We start from the raw sequence: 26,621 nt of genomic DNA, 5'->3' as shown, positions 1-26,621 counted from the left end.
ACCTCACGCACCCGACTATCCACCCCCATATGTCTCAGATGTTGTCTCTGCAGGAGTCCACTACCTCCACCCCCTACTGCGTACCTCCACACCCCTGGAGAGATGCTTCAGCAGAGAGGCTATTCTCTCCACTCGCTATACTTTACATGATTCATGACCTGGATATTGATAAAGCTGAAAACGTTTATGCAAATTCTTCCACACAATAATATAGAAACACACTAAATATTAAACCTGAAAATGAATTGCAAGTTAAACATCAGAAAATGTGCCTTAATTCAAGGTACAAACGTGAAAAATGCTGTCTATTATCAGCAAATAGCTTTCTTTTTTGTTGTTCTTCACTTGCTAGGCCTCACTAATAATTTATTCTGCTCTATCACTGTAAGAAAAATAATTATTTTTAATAAAATGGTGATTTAACTTTATAATCGAATTCTAGGGCTTGACATTTTGTGAAATATTTTGTGCTATGAGAAAATGTATTCTTTCTTTCCTCAAATAATGTGACTTCACTGTTCTTAGATTGTTTTCTTTGGCACATATCATAATGAACAAATATTACATACAAGGAAAATGTTTGCTGCATCTTACATTTGCGATCTAACCAGGATTTACAAGGATTTGAATGTTTCATTTCATAGAACAGCTCATTGTTATATGGTGCGAAACCAGACAGCTAACAGAGTAGGCTTGCAAAAGGTTCTCATGAGAATCTTCATGGATGGAACTTCTTGTAAAATGTTGTAGCCATTTCTAACTGACTTCATGCTGGCGTGAACATTTACAGTGGTAGATGAAGACAAAGGACCGTTGGAAGCCTTCTTACCATTGGATGATGATGATGAAATACACTTGTTTTCGCAACATGCTCAGTTGCCTTCAATATAGAATGTCTTCCTAGCTAGAGAGCAAGATAGTCTTTCCATACATCACTATCCTGCCATGCCCCTTTGCACTTTGTTGTGCTAGCCCAACTTGCCATTAGTTACTACTTACAGTGATCCTTTTTGCTTTCCTTAAGCTTTGTGAGGAGATTTTCCCTTTTTATCCAGATCATAGCTACTGCTAGGAGTCTCTCCTTCTCTTTGTTTTAGACGCTTGCTACTGCACTTGTCCAAAGGAGTTGATTGAGTCACCAGAACAACCCTCCATGGGGAGTTAGCCCTTCCATTTAGCTATTTGAATCTGCTCCAAAATCTACTTGCTCTGTTGCGACTCACTTGCGACATAGAACGCTGCTGCCTGCTGTGCTTAGGACGCCTTGAAGGTCCACTCGACAAACTCTTCCGAATTGCGGATTGCTGCCTCCCCTGCCGAGGACTCGCTGGTGGGAGCGAGCTCTGCAATCGGCAGAGCTAGCCTCGCGCTCCCGGCTTGAGACCCGAGGGTAGAGGCTTGGGCGAACTACCAGCAGCTAGCCGGGGGACTGCGAGGAAGCGCATCCTCCATCTTCCTCAGCTGGTTCCTCTTCCCCCGGCGGCCACGCCCACGGACACGCCCTCTGCCGACCGCCCTGAAAACCTTTCGTGACACCCGCTTCGCGGGTGCCACTCACTTGCGACATAGAACGCTGCTGCCTGCTGTGCTTAGGACGCCTTGAAGGTCCACTAGACAAACTCTCCCGAATTGTGGATTGCTGCCTCCCCTGCCGAGGACTCGCTGGTGGGAGCGAGCTCTGCAATCGGCAGAGCTAGCCTCGCGCTCCCGGCTTGAGACCCGAGGGTAGAGGCTTGGGCGAACTACCAGCAGCTAGCCGGGGGACTGCGAGGACCAGCATCCTCCATCTTCCTCAGCTGGTTCCTCTTCCCCCGGCGGCCACGCCCACGGACACGCCTACCGCCGACAAGTATATTAACAACAGCATCACAACCGCGACGCGGGACGCGCGCGGGACGAAGACCGGGCAAAGAGCGGGCCGTTTGAGGCCGTTCGAGGCCCGGAGAGTCTGGTCTGGCCCACTCCTCTTCCCTTGTCTACTGTATGTGCTCTCACCAACTACATAGCCACCAGTAGATTTTGATCACTCTGAGAAAAATGGTTGTCACCAGAGGTACCAAATTAAAAGCCCCGGGTAGCGTTGGAAAACTGCTCGGGCCCATGGACGAGTTCATCACGAAGGCGAACTCGTTCATAGACCAAAGTATCTCATTAATGGAAGAAAGGGTCTCTTTGGACCTTGCTTTTGCTAAGAGGTCCTCACTGGGAAACCTGGCGGACGCTAGATCACCAGCTGCAGGAGGAGCCACAGTAGCCGAGGCCAACCGAACGCGAGACAGACGCAGTTTACCCAACATAGTTGATTTATCAGTCTCCCAACTAGCTGATTCACAGCTTAGCGCTGATCTTGAAAAAACCCCGGACTTAGTTATGCAAACTTCCCCACCAATTTCCTCTCTAGAAAAAATGGTAGAAAGGGGAAGGAGGGAGGGGGCGATAAGCAAAAAAAGGGTGGTTCCAAAAATCCCTATTTCAAATAATTTGACCCTTTTACCAAGTACAGAAGAAGAGAGACCGGCGAGAGCAGAACATCTAGCCGTCCCAATACTAGTACATCACTCAGAGTCTGAAACATTCCCCTCGCTTCCCCTGGAATCCCAAATTAACATACAATCCCCCAGGGGATCGAGTGAATCGGAGGTTCCTAATCCTTTATTGGCCAAAATAGCTATAATATTCAAACAATCACTGCAACCCTTGGAGCAAAGACTAGTGAACCTGGAGACTCAGATTCTTCAGCTCATAAAAAACCAGCATCACGATCACCCTGTAGGCTGCCAAAAAGGAGGGGGAAACAACGTAAAAAAGCCACACACAGTAAATCTAACCAACAACAAGCTACATTCGATTAATCCCCAACAGAAGACACGCCAAACCACAATTCCCATTGCCCCCACCAACACTACTAACCAGAGCCCACTAACCACTCTGTTGATCCCTAATCCCTCAACAAACATATCTCTTTTGACGACCCCAGGAACCCCAATCACTCCGGCACCGATTATAGTGCCATCTAACAAAACTACCAATAAAATTCTTAATCAAACTTCGAATAAATCGTCTAGTACACCCCCGGTCCCTCAGCACCCAGGTCCGAACTCCTCGTCGATGAGGCTCAGGGGAAACACCGTTAAAAACAATGGTAAAACAAGATCTCCAGCAGTTTTCCCTCCTGAAGCCTCACCGTACGTGGCAATTATGACTGGTGTGCCTGAGCTTACTGACCCCAATTCTGAACCTGCCTGGTCTCTAAAAAATAAAGCCCAACACTGGTTGCAGACCAATCGTCCGATCCCGTCTACATGGACGGGAAGGATCAGATCTGTTGTAAGAGTACCCTGGGTGGGCAACACTCATAAAACTATCCCCGGGGATTGCCTAGCGATCACATTTGAGGATCCGAGAATAGCAGACCACATCTGTTCATGGGAGGACATCACCCCAAAGGGTGGTATTAAGATCAAATCCCTCTCCTTCTTCTACCCCTTCAGACAATCAAATGATATTTACGAACAAGAGCCTCCTTGGACAGTCCCACTCCCTAGACAGAATGACTCAGATAACTTTAGGTATCATGGTCCTTCAAGACCTTATGACATAGATTATTCCTGGAACAAAATACCTTCCCGCTATCAAGGGGGAGGATGGGAAGACAGGAGACCCTATCAACAAAGACAGCTAGTCAGAGACCATCCTAGATGGGACCCATGGTATAACATCCCTCTGCAAAATAGGTACAGTGGACTTGAAATGGTTGACTGACCATCAACCGATAACACACCTAATAATCTCCATGTACCACTTAGCCCGGTCTATATGAATAGTCCTTCGATCTCCCATAACCTGGAAGACGTACCCTTAGTCGCACAATCAAATGAGGCCACTTCCCTGACCTCTTTGATATCTCTCCTCTATTGGAACGTAGCAGGTCTTCGTTCCAAAATCGAGGATGGGAGTGCGCAAAATTTTCTAAATCCATATCACATTATTTGCCTCCAGGAGACCTGGATCACAGAAGAACTACACATCTAAGGTTATAAATCCTACTTTATCCCGGCTATAAGCAGCACAATGGGAAGACCCAGAGGTGGGTTAGTAACTTATTTAGCTAACACCCTGACCCTGACAAAAGTTGTTATAGTTTCCCTGGATTTCAACTTTCAAATTCTCTCCTTAACCTTTGCTAACAAGGAGACTATCTTCCTGACTAATATATATAACAACCTCCCGGAAGATAAATTCTTAACTCTCCTTGGACACATTCATGAGAGCTTGAAAAAATCCTATCAATGGAAAACTGGTAACAAGACATCTCATCTAATCTGGGGTGGAGATTTTAATCTCCACCCATGCCTAAAGACTAACCCCCTTTGCTGTGGGATGGCAGATGAACTTGATGTCCCTCTGGCACATTTTACACACAGTAAAGCAGGGATCCTATTAAATTCAGTCCTCTCCGACCTGGACCTGCAAATTACGAACAATCAACAAATAGGACCTAATGTATTTACTCCGACCTACGTGGGCAGAGGTCACTCCACAACAGTAGACTATATACTTTTATCACCCGGTCTACGGGCTCTGGTCAAAGATTTCGAGGTCATCGGTAACCCACTCAGTGACCATTCAGCCTTAAAGGTTAATCTGTACCTGTCACCAACCAATACTCTAAATGTGGAGATTGCAAGCACGTTAAGACAAAACAAACTAGAGATTGGCAAACAGAATGGTTATACAATCAGATGGGCTAAGATTAACCCAATGGAAGTCACTAAAAAACTTATAGTACAGACATACCCAAACATTCTAAAATGCCTTGATCTATCCTCTGATCATGAGGAAGTCCTAGAGAACTTTCATCAAATTTTGGTCACCATTAAGGCCCTACTGACATCAAAACCCAAAGCCAACCACCCAATAAAGAAAAGGTGGTTTGACCACAATTGTACAAAGGCCCTTAAAATTTTAAAATTGGCTCTTCACAATAAACCAAGAGATGTAGCCCAAATACAACTTCTAAGGCGCAAATACTTAAGTGAAAGGAAATTGAGAACTGCCCAATTAAAACAGAAATTGTGGGCCGATCTCCATGAGAGCGCGGCTTTGAAAAACAGCATGCAATTCTGGCGTATAGTCAGAACCCCATACCTATCGGATTCAGGCGCCCCTAGAATAGAAGTCGCCATAAATGAAAAGACATGGGTCGAGCACTTCTCCAACATTTTTAAAAAAATTTCCCCAAAAGATTTAACGATCCCAGGAGTACAGTATCCTATTTCGCTTGTTTTCGATATCCCCGATTTATTGGAGGCTCTGCAGAAAAGTAAACTCGGAAAAGCGCCAGGCCCTGATGGAGTCCCAGTGGACTTTTTTAAAATCAACCTAGATCTTTGGGCCCCGATTTTGACAAGAGTGTGCACTGCTGCAGTCCATGAGGGTGTGCTATCCTCTTGGACAAAATCAATAATGGTCCCCGTTTTTAAAAAAGGGGACAGACAAGATGTAAAGTGCTACAGGCCCATCTCACTGCTGGACTCGCTCGGGAAAGTAGTGGGAAGAGTGATCCTAGAGCGTCTCCAGCAGTGGAGTGAGGACCGTTGCATCATCTCCGCCATCCAATTCGGCTTCCGAGAGGGTTTCGGAACAATTGAACAGGCCCTCAACCTCACCCTTCTGATGGGAAAATATACACAGGCCAAAGCTAGTAAAATCTACATGGTCTTTGTAGACCTCTCCGCAGCCTTCGACTGCATTTCGCACGCGAAGCTGTGGATAATTCTCGCCCAAATGGGAGTAGATCCCCCCCTCCTGGATTTTTTACGCGAACTCTATTCTGGCGCGACTGCTAGAGTACGATTCGGCGTAAATGGCGAGCTGACGGCCCCGTTTAGCGTAGGGCGAGGAGTCAGGCAGGGTTGCGTCCTGGCCCCCTTCCTCTTCTCCCTCTACACAAATGGCTTGGAGGAGGAGATGTTGAGGGGGGCTCGGGACCTCCCACGCATTAACCATCGCCTGATTCCCGCTCTGCTCTACGCGGATGATGCGGTCATCCTCGCGCGCACTCCCCGCGAGCTCCAAAACTCACTTAATAGGTATACGACTTTTATGACCAATCTGGAGCTCAAGGTAAACGTGAAGAAAACCTTTGTTATGACAGCAGGTAGGGGCTCCCAAAGAACAAAAGCCATCCATCTTGAAGCTCAGAAACTCGACGTGACTTCCCAATACCCCTACCTGGGCATCATGATCGACGACCACCTAACATGGAAGCCAGCAGTAGTTACAAGGGGTAACCTTTTCAAAAGGTCAATAGCTGCTCTAACGAGCTTCTCCCAGAGACTTGGACAAAGGCCCCCTGTGGAGCTACTAAAAATCTACACTGCCAAGTGCCTGGCTACCGCCACATACGGTGCGGGTGTTTGGGGATACGTTGACGCCAGTTATATTCAGAAGGCGGAGAACACCTTTCTTAGATTCCTCCTGGCAATGCCAAGAGGTACCTCAACATACGCCATGCATCAAGAACTAGGAATTCCCTATATAGAGGACCTAATTAAAATAGAACCTGTGATGCTGTGGCGGCGCATTTGGGCATCTGAAAAAAACAATCTGACTCAGTCTATCATCACAGACTCGATGGCGCTTGAAAAATCTTCTAGTATAAAGTGGCTGTCGTATGTAAAAAAAATTCTTACAGACCTTGACCTCCAGCACTGTTACCTCAACCCAGATACCATTAGGGACATTCCAAAGAGAGCTCTTAAACACCAAGCGCTAAGCCACCTGGAATTGCTAAGATTATTGTCAAACGCAACGAAAATGTCGGTTGTCCATGCGAACATGGTACAATTAGCTCATGGCATCCATCCATATCTGACTCTGCAACTATCGATCTACGAGAGAATGCTACTAACTCGTTTTAGACTAAATTCTTTTTTTAGACTGGTCACGCGTCCTGAGAAAAACTGCTGGAAAGATCCTCTCCCCCCTTGTCCGTGCGATGGAGTATCCACACAATCAACCTTGCACGTGATTTTGCTCTGCAAATTCCACCACACCCACAGAAAAATCTGGTTATTGCCAATTTTAAGGACTTGGGGTCTTAGACAATGTAGACCAGCTCTCCTTAGACTCCAAATGCTGGAATCAGAAAATGTTTGTTATTTCGTGAGCAATTTTTTAAAATGCATCCTGAAGCACAGAAATAACTTATAAACCGTCTTATCGTTGCTACTCCATCCAGTCTGTTACAGAAAAACTTTTTAAATAATTTTTTGATAATAGCTTCTTTTTTTTTTTAACCATACAAAAATGTAATGAATGTTGAATACTGTGTCTTTTATGGTTTTTCCACTGTGAACAAACCGAAATAAAGAATTTATTATTATTATTATTATTATTACTTGCTCTGTTCCAGAAATAACTCTTCTTGAGTTGTTGTTAGGATGGAATAGGTCCTTTAGTTTAGAATGGGGACAATAGTCTGAATAAAACACTCTGTTTTATTTTCTATGCTTGTTCAAACCAACCTATTTCTTAATTCTTTCTTTAATTGATTTACCACTAATTTGAATAAAAGAATACAAATATCGACTAATCTACTAACTGAGAGAATATACTTTTAAAACTTCAACACTCTCTTCATAGACTGACCATCAAATGTAATTATTGATGTCTTTTTATGCGTAATGCTCCATTCAAAAACAGTGGTTTAGATCCATTGGTTAAGAAAGGCACAGAACTTCCAGGTTCTATAAGTAAGTTTTAAGACAACATAATATTCAGACCTTTTTGAGAGATTTCGCTCACTGGCAATATCATGGCCACAGTTGAGCAGTTAGTCCCTCCTAAGACCCTAATATGCACCCACTTGGTCTGGGGAATTGTCTCCACCCACCCTATGATACACTCCCATTCCTCTGGCGAGTAGTTTCTGCTTAGAGACCAGTCACTCTCTGTACCCTACTATGCATACTTAATGATGTGAGTAGTGGTTTAAGTGGAGAGGCCATTCTCTACAAACAACTTACTACCCACTTCTGCTGTTCTTGGTAGATGCAGTTGAGTGTGATGTTCCTCCCAACACTGTACTTTGCATGCTTCTTGACCAGAATGCTAGTCACAGTCGAGAGGCCAGTCCCTCACCACACTCTACTATCTATGATTCTTGCTGTTGGAAGTGGTTTTAGCATAGAGACTGGTCTGCATTCCATTAAAATATGCACATGTTTTACTTTTGGAGTGGTATCTGCGTAGTTGATCATTTTTTTTTTTATTGAAATAAATGACTGCTTACTACCTGGTTTAGCTTGCAAGACACTTTCAGGAGTGGGAAGAATGGGCATGGACAAGGAGTCCTACGGGTGCAAATTTTATAACAAAAAAAGATTGATGAATATAAAATCTAATTATAGGGATGTAGGGTGGCTCTAAAAAGTAATTTGGATAGCACATTTGGAGGTAGAAAAGGATACATTCCTTGAAGTCATTAAAGAAGATCCGGTTTCCTTCTGCAGTGATATGCAACTCCATGTCGACTGTAGTGAGCAGGTATGTCAAAACTATTAATATTGTGAGAAATGGGCACCATGCAATAGTTACAAAGAAATGTAGAAATTGTTTTATTGGTATGTCTCTGGGATTTCTCAATCTTAGGACAATATTTTTAGACCATTGGCATTTCTGCCTTTGACATGTGTTGGAATATACAAAGGCATTGTGATTAAAGAGAGACATCAACAGAACAAAAGTATGTTTCATTTGGATTTCAAGTCCAACGCCTGTGCCTAGGTCACTGCCACCACAGTCCACTATCATGAGTTCTGGGTGCTCACAATCAAAAATGCTTTGAACCATTGGTAACAACTGTTGCCACTTCATACCTCTACAGCTAGTCCAAGTGATGTCTAACTAGGGAAACTCAAGATCTTTGTCAAAGCCACAATTTTTAGCATATTCTCAAGTCCAATAGATAAAGCTGGGGCCCACAATCGAGAAGCGAACCATGATGCAGTTTGTGGTGCTTCTATGAAGAGGTGTAAGCAGCAGAATGAGAAATATTCAGGAATAACATGGAATTAGTTGAGAAGAAAAAAGAAATCAAGGGTGAAAACTGGAGTTACTATTGGTACATTACGGTGAGTGAAACTAGTAGGTTAGGTTGAGAGCAACCTGCAACCTGCGCACCTATTTAAAAAAAATTCTCAACGCTTCCATTCTTACCGGCCTTATCCCGAGTACCTGGAAAGAGGCTTATGTCCGCCCCATCCTAAAAAAGCCATCAGCGGATCCCCAGGGGTTTAGCAATTACAGATCAATATCTCTGTTACCCCTACTTGGAAAAATGTTGGAATCCGTAATAAATACACAACTTAGTCAGTACCTGGAATCTAATGATATTCTTGACCCATCCCAGTCGGGCTTTCGCCCAGGCTTCAGCACAGAAACTGCCATTTTGGCTGTAACTGACTCACTGAGGCTTACCCTCGATGCCGGAGGATCCTCGATCTTGATCCTCCTAGATTTCTCCGCAGCATTCAACACTATATCTCATCAACGACTAACGGACAGATTGCTTGAGTGCAGTATCGGTTGTATAGCCTTGCGGTGGCTGAGGAATTTTCTAACGGACAGATGGCAAACCACCACACTAGGACCGTTTGTCTCCCACAAAAAATTCTTGTTGGACAAAGGGGTGCCCCAGGGTTCTTGCCTAAGTCCCACCCTCTTTAACATGTACCTGGCCCCCCTGGCCAAGATAGTCCAACCATTCGGCTTCGAGATAGTCTTTTATGCCGATGATACGCAGCTGCTGTTCCCAAAAGGCCTAAATACCACTGATGAGAAACTACGTTTCTCTGGTGGAATGTTAGATATTGCGGACTGGATGAGGGAGCGCTGTCTTCAGCTCAATCCGGGAAAAACGGAGATTATGATCTTAGGCAAAGATGCCCCTTCTTGGACATCTGATTGGTGGCCTCCCCAACTGGGTGAAGCCCCAACTCCGTCTTCCTTAGTGAAGAGTTTAGGAATCCAGTTGTACTCAAAGCTTACCATGAAAGACAACGTTAAGAACATCGCAGGGTCCTGTTATTATAGCCTGCGCCTACTACGCAGAATACTCCCCTATCTACCACTTGATCATCGTAGAACTGTAGTTCAGGCAATGATTATTAGTCGGCTCGACTATGGCAATGCCCTGTTGGCTGAAGGAGGTATTACCACTCTAGCAAAACTTCAGGTAATACAGAACACCGCCGCAAGAATGGTCCTAAATCGCCCCTCAGGATCCCCATCCCTCCCGTTACTCAGACAACTGCACTGGCTACCGGTGAAAAAAAGACCATTCTTTAAGGTGTGTTGTCTCTCCTTTAAAGCACTTAAAGGTTGGGGACCACGCTACTTCCAAAACAAACTCTTCAAACAAATATTTGAATGCAATCTAAGATCAAATGCTTTAACTCTCTTGAAGGTCCCCCGTATACGGTTAACTCGCACAGGGGGCAGAGCTTTCTCTTATATTGCCCCCAAATACTGGAACTCGCTACCTGTCGCCCTGCAAAAATCCACCTCCAATATGTATTTCAGGAAACAATTAAAAACTTTTTTGTTCTAAATTTGCTTTTTGGCAGAATCACCTTCTCCGCTCCCCTTTTGGTATCCCCTTGGTAAGCGCTGAGATGCCCCCGGGTGAGTCATGCGGTATACAAGAATCCATAACATAACATAACACACATGTATCTATTGTATAAACGTATTGGTAATAGAGTGTATCGTTTCTTAAATTGTGTGCGTTGGTTGCAGTTCGTATACCAACTTGTTGATTGGCTGAATACAGTTTTGCTGTGAAGACTAGGGTTTCGTTTTTGATCTTTTGACCTGGTTCTTTCTTTGCATGCTATTAGAAATAAGTTGCCTAGGAAACTGTGCAGCAGTAGTGGGAGGGGGAAATGTGCACTGTATCTTAGAGCTGGTCATTGGTTGTAGGTCAAGGCAGAGGAGTTAATGTGTTGCTAACATTTTAAATACACAGGTCTAAAAATTAGAGCTTAGGCTCTTAACGAAGTGAAATATGCATAATGTCCACCTTATTAAAAATGCTTGTACAGAGTCTGGTGTTCACCTAATCCTTTAACTCTTTGAGTTCACCCTGTACAGAAGTATCAGTAGAGAGTCCTTTCTTATCAAATCATACCATGCATCTCGTCCATCTGGAGTATTTGTCTTTTGAGAAGGTTAGTTCTTCACTAAAGGCATTCATGCCTAGGATTCACCTTGCACAGAGGAGCAGTGAGACGCGATGCTGTCAAAGAAACCAGCTATGCAGTGCTTTCACACTGTTGATAGGGGGTTGAAGTGAGAGATGTCTATCAACAAACCCTACTGAATAATATCTACAGCCTGTTTGAAGGTGAAAAGAGAGATGTTGCTCTCTTACTGAAGCTTTCTATACGTAGTCTTCAGCCTATACAGAAGTCCTAAAAGGGAAGGCAGGCTCTTACCAAGGTGAACCAGGCAGAATTTTAGAGATGTTTGCACAGGGCCTATTGCTCTAAATTATTGTGCATACAGAATTCAGGGTGTGCAGAAGTCCCAGTTGTGAGTCAACTCTCCGGAAACCTTACCATGCACTCTGTTCAACCAGAGTAAATGTCTTGGCAGAGAGGTCAGTCTCTTAGTTAATCCAATGATACATACCCTTCACAATGTACAGATGTCTCACCAGAGAGCACATAGTTTTTAACAAGAAAATATTAAATGTTACCATCCTGTTGTATGGTGTTAGAAGAGAGGGAAATCTCTTATTAAACCACGCTGAACACAATCTACAGTCGGTTTAAATGTGAAACTAAAGGAGTAACTCTCATACCTAAACTTTCTACACTCAGTCCACCCTGTACAGAGTACAAAAAAGAGAGAGGCCAGTCTTTCAAATGAATTTGATCTGTAATTGAACTTAAACGCTGTTCACAGTCATTCGTTCTCTTTCTATATCTGGAGGGGGAGCAGCTAAAATCATGTGCTTCTTTGTACATAGAGGTGCATCACTGTCATTTTTTTCTTGTTTGGAACAGCTAGAGCTGCCATTTTTGGTGAGTGCTCACTCTAGTGTCCCGTTCCCAGATGCATTAGAGGCAGCATGCATCGCGGATGCGCCAATGGCGCCCCAAAGGCACACCAAATGCAAGCATGTCTGAGCCCGGTAACGTCCAGCACTAGCCACCATGCCCAAATTGACCCTGAAGGTAATCGGAAACATACCTATAGCGCGCTAAAATTACACAGGCTAGCCCCTTTCCGAACACGTGTACCTTTAGCTCTAGACTCTTTAGTCATTAATGAAGCTAGGTGTACACAATGTAGATTTCATATGAACTCTAGGAACATCTATCATTGATGTATTATTTGTAACAGAAACATGGCTAATGGATTTCTCTGACCCTGATACCTGGCTATAAAATACGCAGAGAGGATCACAATAATGCTCGAAGATGGGGGGTGGCCATGATGTATAAGGATAATTTTACTCATACCTCCATACCCATAGTAGGTTTGGAGGGAGTGGAGGTCATGGGTTTCTTCCTCACTCTAACCCCCAATCAATCAGTACAGGCGCCCAAGTCTCTAGACCGCCGGGTTCAGCTCGATCCTTCCTTACCTCTCTGTGTAATGCTCTCTTGCCCCTAGCACTCAGATACTCCCATTTAATCTTCTGAGGTGATTTTAACCTTCACATCGAGTTAGCCAAGGAAAAGGAAGCAATAACACTGCAAGAGAGTATCTCTGCTATGACCATGACCCAGGCTGTATTCACGCATACTCATCAAGCGGGACATACCCTTGATTATATTTTCTCTAATCTAACCCTGAAAGTGGATACTCCCATCCCTCTAGTTTGGTCAGATCACTATATGATTAGGTTTAGGTGGGCCAGGGTAGGGAAATATGTACCTCGGATTGGCTCCATATCTAGAGCGGCTAGAGCCTCTCATAATATTTAACCTTAGTTTTTTTGTGGGCATTGGAGGAGAAAAAGCCCCCATTCACACTGGATTGGAGCCACTACCCACGCCTTAGCCCCGTTCTACAGTCATATCGAATGAAGCCATCCAACCCATGGTATTCTAACTCTTAAAGAGGCCAAACTCTAGTGTAAGCACCTAGAAAAACAATGGATGGTGTCATACAGTTCTATTACCAAAACTAGGTACAGCATAGCTTCAAAAATATCAGAAAGAAGTTAAAATAGCAAAAGAGCTATACTTTGAGGCCAGAATTGTAAAGGCTTGTAACATATCGAGAGAAGCCTTTAAAAAGGTGAAGTATTTTACATCTCTAGTGGTTTGTAAAGGTCAGCAGGTGCCTTCCACTGAATGGTGTGAACAACTGGCTCATTACATCCAGGATAATAGCTCTAATATCTAAGTCAGTCTCCCCCAGGACAGAGAGAGGTCTAGAGTGGACAACAGTCAGCAAGCCAATCAAACTCCCAAGTAACCCCCATCCTTAGATAGATTTGATCCAAACTCCCTGAAAGGCTCACTATTCGCTATTGGGAACCTCAAATCATGTTGTCTATTTGGCCTGTGCACCACAAATGTTTTCACCCTGGGACTAGAAGCTATCTATCCTCTTGCTAACCCTCCTTTGACTGCATCACTCTCATCGACCATAGTTCCAAAGCATTGAAATAGACTAAAAGTGTGCCACTGCTAAAGAAATCCCAGGCGGGGTTACTGACCCATCTAATTACAGGCCCATTTCGCTACTCCTGGCCCTCTCAAAAGATTTAGAAAAACAGGTTAATCAACAGCTATCCCTATACTTGGAAAGCAACATTTTTTGGCATCCAAGTCAATCTGGCTTTCTCCCCAGTTGTAGTACAGAAACTGCTCTGGTGGAGGTGGTCGACTTTATCAGGGGTACCTTAGATGCTGGTGGCAAGTCAGTGCTAATCATGCTGGATCTGTCAAAAGCATTCAATATGATTCCCCACTCCACTATTCTAGCTCACCACCAAATCTGTCTGGATTAGAGGGCAGTTGTGGAAATGGTTGGCTTCTTTTCTTGAAGATAGGGGTAAAGAGGTGTGGTGTCCTCCTTTCTCAGCCAGACCACGGGACCTCAAGATGGGAATGCCTCAGGGCTATGCTCTGAGCAATACTCTATTTAACATATATCTTGTTTCCCTGACATGGCTGGCCCACACCCCGGGTGCCACAATGGTCTCCTATGATGATGACACCCAGCAGCTGTTTTCATGGGGCAGGGATGAAGTATTTCCTGGTGAAAAAAAATAGAAATTGTTTGACAGAAGTTTTCCAATGGCTATCCTTCCACCAACTGAAGTGTAATACAGGAAATACGGAGCGGATCCATACTAATTATATGAAAAAATCCAGGTATTAAACTTGATGGTGAACTCTCCTTCCTGTCACAAGTTAAGGCAGTAGTAGGGACCTGCTTTGGTAAATTGTGTATGATCAAGAAGGTTTTGCACTTTCTGTCCTTGTCCTCTAGAAAATTGGTGGTCCAGGTTCTGATAATTTCTAGACTGGACTACGGAGATGCATTGTACCTGGACCTGCCGACTATTTGTTTAGTAGGTTGCAAGTAGTTCAAAATGCAGCCCCTTGAACGGTAGTCAGTCTACCTCTAAAAACGCATGTGTCTTGGTTTCTCAGAGAATTGCACTGGCTTCCTGTCAGAAAGAGAATTAATTCCAAGTCTTTGTTACGAATCCATATAGCATGGCTCAGTCCCAGGGTACCTGAGAGCAAGACTTTGTTTCTATGTCCCTACCAGAAGTCTACGCTCAGCCAATCTCTTTTTGGCAAAAAATTCCAGGATCCATAAATCCAGAATGGGGGAAGGTTCTTTTTATAGGGATTGTCCCTAGGAATAGTGACTATCTGCAATTAAGATACATCACACCACCCCCCCCCCCTGTTTGTTTTTTATTTTTATTTTTTTTAATTTTTTTTTTAAGACCAACGGTCCCAAACTTTATTTAGTTTCACAGATAAGCCAGTAGTTATTCATACAGCGTCATAACAATACATTATTGTCTCAAACGGCACTTAGCAAATAGTACATTGTGACATTGCGGTTATACATGAGTGAAAATAAACATTAGCTGATGGAAGTGCATTAGTCCATAAGTGACGGTACCAGGAAATGTCTCATGATGCATCGCTCGCAGGTCATAGCGCTGCAGAAGGACCAGCATGGTCACGAGAGCCAACAGTCATTGTTCGGAGTCGAGTTCCCTGACCAGTGCGGTAGCGGGTAGAGGCGGTGTCATACCCTCTGCTGTCGTATGGGTCGCTGGGTGTCTGTTCCCTGACCACGGACGCATCCAGCCTGCTTCATGCGAGACGTGAACAGGGAGGGGGGACCCAGCAGTATCATGAGTACAGCATGAACAGCCTCTGTGTCAACCAAAAGATATAACAGGGGAGCATAATACAAGGGGAGGGGAGAAACATTTCAATAACTGTTGGACTTGCATTTGCGTGGGTGGTAGTGTATCTAAAACTCTAGCTGTGTGTGGTGCATCCTGTGTGGGTCGCGCGGGGGCGGGGACAAATGGAGAGGCGGTGTCGCTGCGGCTGTAGCTGTAGGGCGAGGGGGGGAGGGGGGGGCGAAAGGCAGGGGGGGGAGGGGGGGAGCGGCAGGGGACATCTCTGTCGTGCGAGGTCTCAGGGGCCGGGGGGGGGGGGGGGTGGCGGCGAAGCCCGTGCCAGGTGTGGGTAGCTAGTGATTGGGCCCCTTCTATTCCGTGTCGGGATGGCACTCAATGCCGGCCTGGGCGCACGCTCGGTGATAAGCGATTAGGGTAGCATCCCAGTCTTGGGCTATCGGGTATTTCCGTAGGCCAGCGGTTTCCTCCCTGTGTAGAGACACACTCTCCGCGCAAGCCCAGTTGCCAAGAGAGCGGCGCCAGTCCGCAGGGCGCGGCGGGGCAGCGCCTTTCCATCGTCTGGTGATAAGGCGTTTGGCCGTAATGAGGCCCAAGTCCCAAAAACGCTCCCGTAGTTTAGTCTGCTTGGTTCTCTTGTAGAGTCCCAATAGGCATGCTTCCCACGTCTTGGGGAGGGTGACACCCGTCGCTGCCGTTAGCATGTCCGTGACCGCCGACCAGTACGGGGTGAGATGAGCGCAGCTCCAGAGTGCATGTAGGAAGTCGGAGTCCAGGAGGCCACATCTGGGACACGCCGATGTAGTGAGTCCAAAGTAGCGATTCAGCTTATCCGGAGATAGATATGCGCGGTGGATGATGTAATATTGGATAATTTTAAATCGCGCATTGCGGGGGACAACTCTGGCGCCTGCTAATATAGCGGCCCACTGTTTGTCCGTCCAGTCTGTGCCTCGGTCGTTCGCCCATTTGTCCCTCAGTCTCCGAGAGGAAAATTGAGTATGACTGTGTAGGGCTTGTGCAAGCCAATGCACAATGTGGGACCCGTCGCCCATCACATGTAAGTACTGGACGAGCAAGTGAGTGGGTGGCTCATGGCTAAGATCACCCCATGCCTTCGTCAACTCATGCAGGAGTCTGGCGTGTGCCAGGAATTGACCCACTGGCAGCTCTGTGTCCGCGGCCAAGGCCTCGAAGGGCAGTAGCTCTCCGTCGCTATACAGGCCGCTCAGGTTGTCCAAGCCTGCCGCAATCCAGCTGCGCAGCTCGGTTGAGGACAACGTGTCAGCGCCCAAGGGCGTCCCCAGCAGTGGTAGGTTCGGAGCATAGGGCACCGTATGTTTGGTGAGCTTGAGGCTCCGTGCGAAGCACCGTTTTGCTACCGCCACATGCACCTGCGTGGGGGGTCGGCCCTGTGTTAGGGGGTGGAAGAGCGTTATTACCTGTACGGGAGATAGGATGGTGTCGGCGGTGGCCGTGTCCATCAGATTCTTACCGCTCAGCCAGTAGGCGACCCATTGCAGCTGTGCTGCTAAGTAATAGAGCTCCTGATCGGGAACCGCCAAGCCTCCGGCATCTGTGGCTGCGTATAGGGTCTTCAGTGCCACCCGGGGTCTCCCCTTATTCCAAATGAGGCGTCTGGTGAGGGTTTCCAATCCCTTAAATATGCTCGCCGGCACATACACTGGCAGGTTAGTATAATAATAGAGGAGCCGGGGAAGCATTATCATCTTGGTTAGAGCCACTCTTGCCGGCACATTCAGTGGGAGGGAGTTCCAAAACGTGACCTGCGCCGTAGGCGAGGATATCGCTCTCACTATGTTTCCCTCCAGGAGATCCACTGGGTCCCGATAAATTAAGATCCCTAGGTACCGGAATACCGTCGGGTGCCATCGGAGCGTCTCACCCATCATGCGCACAACACACTGTGGCATCTCGCCATCGAATGCATAGGCTCCCGACTTGGCCCAGTTAACGTGGAGCCCTGACATGTCTCCAAATGTCCGAAAGATGTCCGTGATCGCCGTTGGGATGCGCGTGAGGTCCCTAACATATAGCAATAAATCGTCGGCATACAAAGACACCGAGTGGGTGCCATCCGCCAGTGGGATGCCCCAGGCGATTCCGGAGACACGGAGCATTTCCGCCAGTGGTTCCATCGCCAAGGCGAATAATATAGGGGAGAGAGGGCAGCCCTGTTTGGTACCTCTCCCGATGCGGATCCTGTCGGAGAACAACCGTCCAGTCCGGACCCGGACCTCGGGTGCTCGATAGAGGAGTTCCACCATCTGGACGTAGGCGTCGCCCAGCTCGTACTTCTCGAGAACTCGGAGGAGATATGGCCACTCCACCGAGTCGAACGCTTTTTCCAGATCAAGCACGATGCATCCCGAGCGTGGCCAGGTCGGGATTGCATATCGCTGGACTCTGAAAAAGCGGCATAGATTGTAGGACGTGCTCCGGGTGGGTACGAAGCCATTCTGATCAGAGTGCACCAGAGCGGGGATCAGTGGTGCAAGCCTCCGGGCCAGCGCCGCTGCAAGTATTTTATAATCGGTGTTGAGGAGCGCTAACGGCCTGTATGAGCCGAGTTCCTTCGCTTCTCTACCCGGTTTCAGCAGGGAGACCACGTTAGCTGCATTTAGGGACGCCGGGAGTTCAGCATCCTCCGACGCCGCCTTATACATTTTCAGCAGTTCCGGTATCAACACCAGCGAGTAGGCTTTATAGAATTCCGCCGGGAGTCCGTCAGGGCCCGGCGCCTTGCAATTGGAGAGGGAGAAAATCACCTCCCGCAGCTCCTCGCCGGTGAGTGCGGCACCCAGCTCTGCTTGTTGGGCAGCGGTGGCAGTCGGGAGCTGTAGTGTCGCTAGGTAGTCTGTGATCTCCACCACTGTGGCCCGCAGCCGTGTGCTGTACAAGGATTTGTAATGCGATGTAAACGCTTCATGGATCTGCGTCTGGGTGTAAACCTCAACGCCCTGGGCAGTACGGATTGATAGGACCGACGCGGATTGTGTGTCTTGCCGCACCAACCACGACAGTAATCTGCCGGGCTTATCACGTGCGCTGTGGGTGCGCGCGGAGTGTGCTGCGAAGTTAATGTTCTTTAAGCGCTCCATCAATACAGCGTGGTCTGCCCTAGCCGAGACCAGGCGGGAATCATCTCCTCCCGTTGCCTCCCGTTCCCTATCTAACAGTTCCTCCTCCGCTCGCGTCAATTCTCTCTCCACTTGTCTACGTAGGCCCGCCTGTACGCCGAGGCAGCTACCCCGGGCCACCACCTTGAAGGCATCCCACTCGGTCCTCGGGGAGGAGGTCGAGTCAGTATTGTCCTCGAAATATTGTAAGATCTTCCCGGATATCTCCTCTCGGAATGTGGTGTCAAGCAGGAGATCCGGTTGCAAGCGCCAGGTAGGTACGGGTGGACGCGGGCGCTTCCATCCATAGACCAGCGAGTGTGGGTTATGGTCCGAGTGCGTCCGTCCCAGGTAGTCAGTGTCTGTCACGGAGGGAATCAGGTCACGGGACATCATGTACCTGTCCAACCTGACATGTAAGGAGTGGGCTCCCGAGTTGTAGGAATACACCCGGGCGGTGGGGTTTCTGACGCGCCAGGCATCTCGTACGTTCCACTGTGTTGCCCAGTCAAGTAGGGCCCTGGAGGTTGTCTGCACTGGGGCGAGTGCCGCTGGGGGGGACGAGCGGTCAAGGGAGGCATCTAACACGCAGTTGTAATCCCCGCCTATCATCAGGGGTACGTCTGGCCAGGTCGCAATTACTGCCGATAACCGCGTGAAAAATTTCCCCTGGTCTACATTAGGTGCGTATATGGAGGCTATGACAATCTGTTGCCCATCTAGTCTGCCCTGCATGAAGACATAGCGCCCCTCAGTGTCCATAGTGCTGTGTGTCAGTGCAAACGGAACCCCGGGCCGAACCCAGATCAGGGTCCCTCGCGCAAATGCTCAAAAGGTGGTGGCTATTATCTGTCCCCTCCACCTACGGCGAAGCGCGGCTACCTCGGCAGCGACCAGGTGCGTCTCCTGCAGTAGTGCAATCTGGATCTGATGTCTTTTAAGATATGAGTACACATGGTATCTACGTGAGGGTGTGTGCATGCCTCTAACATTCCAGGTACAAAATTTAATCGTAGCCATCATGGTATTCATTGCGCCCAGGTACCCATCCCCCCCCCCCCGGCCCCCAACCCGCCCCGCCCACACCCGCACAGCAGCAGCAAGTAATGAACATTTTATCCCCTCGCCCTCTCCCACAGACCCAAGGATGCACGCTATTGCATTTCAGTGTCAACACTAGTCTCAAAATGAAGAACCTGAACATAAACATAATACCAAAAGGGCAACAACAAAACGTGTCGCCGCCCAAATGCTCTATCGAGCTCAATCAATCCGTGAGTTCAATGGGGGGATGACTAAATACAGCACTTGGATAGAACAAGGTAGTTCGTTACGCCAAGAGAGCCGTGGCGGCTCCCCTCCACGGGTATTGGGTCATAAGGGCACCAGGAGTCAGTGTCAGTGTCCGCAGACAGGTCGGAGTTCCCAATGTCACTGGACCTGGACAGTCAGTCCCATGGCGGGACTACGTCTTACATTCCCCCCGGGGGGGGCACTCACCTCCAGGGGTCCGTCCACCCCTTCAATGATATGGTCCCGGTGGCCCTCCAGTGAAACAGCTCCAACCCTCCTCCCGGTGCCACGGCGACTCCGCGGCAGCCCGGTAGATGGGGGGTTAGAGAGTAGAGTACAGACCCCGAGGGTGGGGGCGTTCATGTCTGTCGGGGTCGTCAGGGGCGCTGGTGTGGACCCCCGATCGGGCCATCCTCGGAGGCGAGCTGGCCATTCCGTTATGTTAGTTGCAGTGGTCTAGCCGGAGCTAGGCTGGGGAGGATTTCTCATGCTATCAGATCAGATGTTTGGGCCGTGACGTCTGGCAGGCCCCCCGGGTTCGAGTCATCTGGCAATCCGTACATGTAGTCGTCGTCCTCGCTCCCGCGTGATCGCGGGCTGGCGTTGGAAATCAGGATAGGCGATTGTGACCCGCTGATCTCTGCTGTTATGCAGACGGCCTCCAGTTGTTCATTCTGCATTTGCTCCGGGGTGGGGCCGATTCCTGCTTCCACAGCCGGGGACTTGGCCCTCGAGTTGCGTCGTTGTCTCCGCCTGCGCGTACCTCGGTTCCGGCGTTGCTCCATTGGTGCGGGTCTGGGATCCGTGTCCACTCCTGAATCCAACCAGGCCGTTGCCGCCTCTGGGGTGTCGAAAAAGTGGGTCTTGTCTAGCGCCACCACTCTGAGTCGCGCCGGGAATAGCAATGAGTACTTGAGAGCCAGGTGTCAGAGCCGCTGCTTCACCGCGAGGAAGGACTGGCGTCGCCGTTGGACCTGTATGGTGTAATCAGGGAAGAACATCACTTTGGCGTTGTCCACCTGTATGTTTGACAGTTTCCGCGTTTCGCGGAGGATGGCGTCCCGATCGCGGTAGTTCAACACTCGCATGAGCATTGGTCTCGGGTTGGAGCCCTCTGGGGGCGGGCGGGATGGTACTCTGTGTGCCCTTTCCTCTACAAAGTGTGGCGACAGTGTGCCCTCTGGCAGTAGCCCTCTGAGCCAGGTCTCCATGTGCTCCGCCGTCTCTCTCCGTTCCCATCGTTCCGGCAGACCTACTATGCGCACGTTGTTCCTTCTGGCCCGTCCCTCCTCGTCCTCCACTCTATCCTCAAGGAACTCCACTCGGTTGAGCAGGTCTTGGACGTGTTTGTCCGTCTGTGCCAGCGTGGGTGTGGTCTCCGCCATCGCATGTTCTAGAGACGTTGTGCGGTCGGACAGTTTCTTGTGGTCTGCTCGGAGGAGTGTCAGGTCCACAGCCACCTTGTCAATCCTGTTCTCTAGTGACGTACTGGTCAGCTGCATGGACTCCTCCAGGCGCTCCATGGCTGCCAGCATAGTGTCCAGTTTGGAGGCAGTGTGGTCAGCTTCTGTGGTCTTCACCATTTTTCCTTTGCCCGGCGGTCCCCCGGCGCCAGTCTTCGCCCTGGTCCCCCCTGACATGTGGGTGGTCTTTGCAGCTGGGCAGCCAGGCGAGTATGCTCTCGCAATGTACAGTGTTGGGACTCGTGTGTGTGAGTCTCTCAGCCAGGCTCTCTGTGTCACCCGTGGTAGATGGCGTGCGGTCCGTGGGTGGGGGGGGTGGGGACTGCCTCACCGCAGGGCCTCAGGATTTTGCATCATGGCATCGCCCGGGGAGGACGAGGTGATCGTGGAGTGGCCGGTATGAGATCCCCCAAGGTGTGCCAGTCCATGCCGGGAATGCCCGTATTGCAATTGCCTCTCGGTTGCGCTATGTGTTGGCCTGCCAGGTCGGGTCACCAGGTCTCTCCGACTGCGTCCGTCCTCAGGGCCTGGGAAGGCGCACCTCGCCGGGCGGCGCCAGACGCCACCAAGCGCCACGTGGGGACCTGCGTAGCCCAGCGGTGGTCCGATATAGGCGGTGTGTGCTCAATGTCTGCTCCCGCGCCAGCCGGGAGATTCCCCCAGGGTCGGGCCGACCGTCGGGGGGTCAGTGCAACGTGGTTCCAGCTTGCGCGTGGCGTGGCCCGGACCCCACGGTGTCAGACAGGCCCGGCGCCGACCAGTGACGGCATCCAGGTGGTGGACGGCCGCAGGGGCCCAGAGGGGCAGGGCCGTGTGGCCTCCGGTGGTGGTCGGCTGGGCCCAGGGGAGACGGTGTCTGTGTGGGCCCCGCAACAGTCGGCCCGGTGATCCTCTGGTTCCCGCCAAGTCCGGCCGGGCGGCTCCAATGCTGGGGGTCGAGACGGGCTGGCGTCACTGCCCGCCACGGGCCGGTGCGGCCTGGTCACTGGCAGCTCCCGGGGCCCACGAGTGGCTGGGTCGTCGGGTGTGTTGGGTTCCGTGGCGCGGGGTTCCTCCCCTCGGCCGAGCCCGTGTCGGGGCGATGGGTGGGCAAGGGGGTCCAGGGGACTGGGTCACTCAGCGTCCGGTTCAGGCCGCCAGGGCCTAGGGGCAATGGCGCCAATGCGGGTCTCCAAACAGTCTCACGCACTCACCCCTTGGTGCACACGGAGCTCGGCGGGTCGTCCCTAGAAGTGGCTGGCAGGGTGGGCTGTGTCCATGGGTCGCCGTGGGCCCTGTCGGCAAACTGTTTGTTAGTGCCTGGGGCTCCGGTGTGGCCGGGTCGCTGTGGAGCGTTCGGTGTGTAGGACTTGGTCTCTGTTCCCTGGTCAATTGCGTCGCAGAGGCCACATGTGCCGCGGCCTACCTCACAAGGCCGGATCCCCGGCCTCAGGTGACTGGGGTCGCCGACCGGAAGTGCGCCCTGGGCGGCCAGCTGCCGGGGCCGCCGCCGGTCGGAGGGTCAGGCGCGTCAATTCGCCTGAAAATCGTCCTGGAGGTGGAACAGGGTCCCGGGTCCACTCGGTTTGAGTTTGGGCCCGGTACCCCCAGAAATGAAGGATAAAAGGCCCGTGGTAGGGGAGCCTCACACGGAGCTCAGCCCGGGCACGTCTTCTCACATCTCGTGCTTGGCCACGCCCCCACCCACCCCCCTGTTTTGGCAGAAATTATAAACATGGCTTTTCTCAAATAACTGATTCTGTTCTTCTCTGTCTCTCAGGTGTCCACTGCCTATGCAGAGTGCTAGGACGCCCTTCAGAATAACAGTGCAGTGTAGAAATGCTTTATACATTAGAGGCTCTTTTGAAACTGATCCATGCAGAAACTCCACTATCTTAAAGGTTTTTTGTAGAGGCTCTAGTGTTGCAGTGCATCTTTGTACATAGAGTTCATCCTGTACAGAGGTTTTAGAAGAGAAGACACTCTTAAGAAATTCTAACGTACAGCCTTTTTTTGCTAAAGGTCTTTGTGGAGGGGCAGGTCTTCACTAAACCCATTGATGCACACACTTTACATTGTAGAGAGGTCACAGGAGTCAGGCCATATTGTCACACAAAAGCAGCTAAAATAAATTCCACTCTGTTTAGTTTTATTTGAAAATAGCGGATCAAACCTTTCTGAACACAATCTACAGCCTGTTTAATTTTCAAGGTAAAGAAAACAGTCTGTTACTATATCTTTCAATACACACTCTTTAGCGTGTATAGAGGTATAAAAAGAAAGGATAGGATGTTATCAAATGGATGGATGCGTAGAGAATATGTGCTGTGATGAAAGATGATTGTAGAGTGATGGAGCAAGGTTTCACATATACAGAAACTTGCTTGAATTCAGCCCTCTCTAAATAACCTGCAATATATTAACCAACATGTTTTGTTTAGTAAATTTGCGCAAACACAGCATTTCTAGTATCTAGGGGAAGCTTGCATATGTGTTTTTACTAATATTAACTCGAGTTAACTAATATGGCCGATGAAATGCGGGAAATCTTTTGCGCATGCGTCAGTCACATCTACGTGGCATGACGTTTCTTTCGTTTGGTCGGAAATCTTTGCTTCTGCGCACTAGTGCCAAAATGGCCCCTTTTAAATTTCACATGCTAACGCTAAGTTAAAATAAAGTAATGGGGTTAGAGTAGAGATAGGGGGTATACAGTGTAACCATTTATTTTTGTATTCTTATGTGTCTTTCTTTGACTTTGCTGCTAGCTCCTACTTGGGCCTGAATATCCTGAGAGTTCCCATCTTTGACAGTCCTGCGCAAGCGCACAATGTCTCTGAAAGTGCTGAAGCATCGGCATTGAGTTACCGCCAAGACACATCTTACTCACGATGTGCCTGGGAACCTACTCTGCTGACCTCTAAAAAGGAAGCAAGACGACTCAAACAAATGCAATGTATATAATTCGTATGACAGTGTTATTGGGCAGAATAAAATCATGGGAAAGTAAAATTGTGGGTGGGGATTCAATCAATATGAATCGAATTGAAATTACCTCATCTTAGTATGGTATGATGACCTCTCCTTGTCTTTTTAACCAATCCATGAAGGGGAACACATAGATTTGCAACATTTAGGGGGGATACATTGCCCATGAAATAGTATACCTAAGGAAGGTTTAGATAGAGTAATTGTCCGACTTGTCCGAGTAGCTGACCTGTCACTGACCCAATGACCGATATAGGAGATCGAGAACAGAGGTGCTGGCGGAGCACTCTGTCAGAAAATTCAAGGTTATCGATTACCCGATCAGGGTATCAGATTGGCTTATACCAAGAGAGAGGGGTATGACGCTGGCGTTGCATTTTAGAGGAGGTCACCTGTACTGATTTGCACATGTCTTGCCCCGAGGGCGCCTGATTTGTCGGATGACTGGTCCTGATATTGCCCCAGCCCGTGACCAGGATTGGTCATTGCACCATTCTAGGTAAATATAATCCTTGTGGGATGTCTTTGTGATATTTCCCTTTTTTCACCCTTCCCAGGTATCAATGCATAAAGGTGTTGCTGTGATTTCTTGTAAACATTACCTGTTTATATTCATATTCTTGCTTATGAAATTCATGATCTCTGTAATTTGGTCAAGGACTCACTTAAATCTTTCATAGAGAAACTTTTAAAACTTTACCCGAGTCTGTGGTTATTTCAGGAAAGGACTACTAGTTCAATGTGTGAATGTGAATGGGCCCAGGTGAGCGTGGTATAACTGAGCTAGTGGTTCCGCACGCTCTATCAGTATAATTTTCTCTTAGCAGATAGATGGTTAGGGTTTAGTTAAGAAATAGGTAGTTAGTTGCGTATTGATTATTGGTTGCGTATTATTGATGTATTATTGAATTTAATGATTTATATGTACTAACCCACGTTTTTTTCATGTTGTTAAGTGTTGTTTTGGAACATCCCGGGATACAGAAAGCAGTGGATAAATAGAAGCCATACTGCTGTGAGGTTACTTGCCTGAGTAATAGGTGCGGAAAGTTATGTAAAACTTGAAGCACTAGTTAGGGGTTATTTTCTGGTATAAAAGTGAGAGTGATTAGTAGCAAAGAAGTTCGCTGGTGAAACTTTTGTTTTATATCACCTAGAAAGGGTAATTCTGAAGGAGTAGCAGGTTCTTTTTGCTTAAGTGAAGAGTGAACGGAAAGTAGTTTACTCGCAGTGCATGAAGGATGGACGGAATTTGATTTACTCGTTGTGAAAGAAAAACTCGTCTTTTCTTTTCTTTTAGTCAATCAGTCAAAGTAGCAAATGTTTTCATGTTGTCAAATAATGACATGTGTAATTAAAATCTAAAGAAATTGAGTTTTCGTATTACCTCGCAAAGGAGGGAGACAGTCGCGGGTGCTGCACTGATGCCATAAAGAGCAGCGCTGGGATTGGTAGAAACAGCGGGTGTGTAATCATGGGAACGTTGTAAAGGAGGGGTGAGTGCAGAGGTGAAATTCATGTCACAGAAAATCTGCGCAAGGATTGGTTAATGCTGTTTATAAGTTAAAACTTCATTGGTTAGGTAAAATAAAAGACGCACTGGTATTTGAGAAATATTTCTGCAAGGTAAACAAACAAACTTTATTGAATTAAGATAGTGGTATGTGTGGCATCTAGATCCAGCATTTATAGGAAATTGTCCTGATAGAAAATACTTAGGTTTTTCTAGAGAACAACAGATTAGAGGAAAACCTTACATCAACAAGTGAAGGAATTAATATTCCACCACCCAATAGGCCTGCATCATACATGATGGTAGAAAGGGGCTACCACACATGTGTGTGGTTAGAGAATTGGATAGAATACACAAAAGACAATGGTATTTTAGCATTTCCAGAACATGATACCTTTAAAGGTAGAATTTTGTATAACTTGAGAAATCGTATGAATAAATTAGATCCCAGACCTAGATTAACCCAGTAAGAAGCACTAGAAAAATAGGAGACAGAGGCATTTGAGCGAGATAGATCCAGAAGTGACCGCAATTGGAGTACATTTTATCCCAGATTACCTAAAGAGACAAGGGATAAACAAATGAAAAAATGGAGACAATCTATGTTAGTGGAAGGATTATATCCTGTATTCCCCATAGGAGAACCTACGGGAAGTAAAAGTACTGAGAAAACAAAACACTTAATGACTAGTGGTGGTGATTTGGATGATGATTATTTGGATGATTTATTAATGAAAACCCACCACCATATCATAAGGTTACTCCTAGTGCTCCGTTTTTGCAACCACATAGGTCCGCAAATTACACATGAAACCTCATTAGAA

This window comes from Lissotriton helveticus, chromosome 6, assembly GCF_964261635.1.
Source record: "Lissotriton helveticus chromosome 6, aLisHel1.1, whole genome shotgun sequence".
Lineage (NCBI taxonomy): Eukaryota > Metazoa > Chordata > Amphibia > Caudata > Salamandridae > Lissotriton > Lissotriton helveticus.
The sequence above is the reverse complement of the archived record's forward strand: the minus strand, read 5'-3'. Positions refer to the sequence as shown.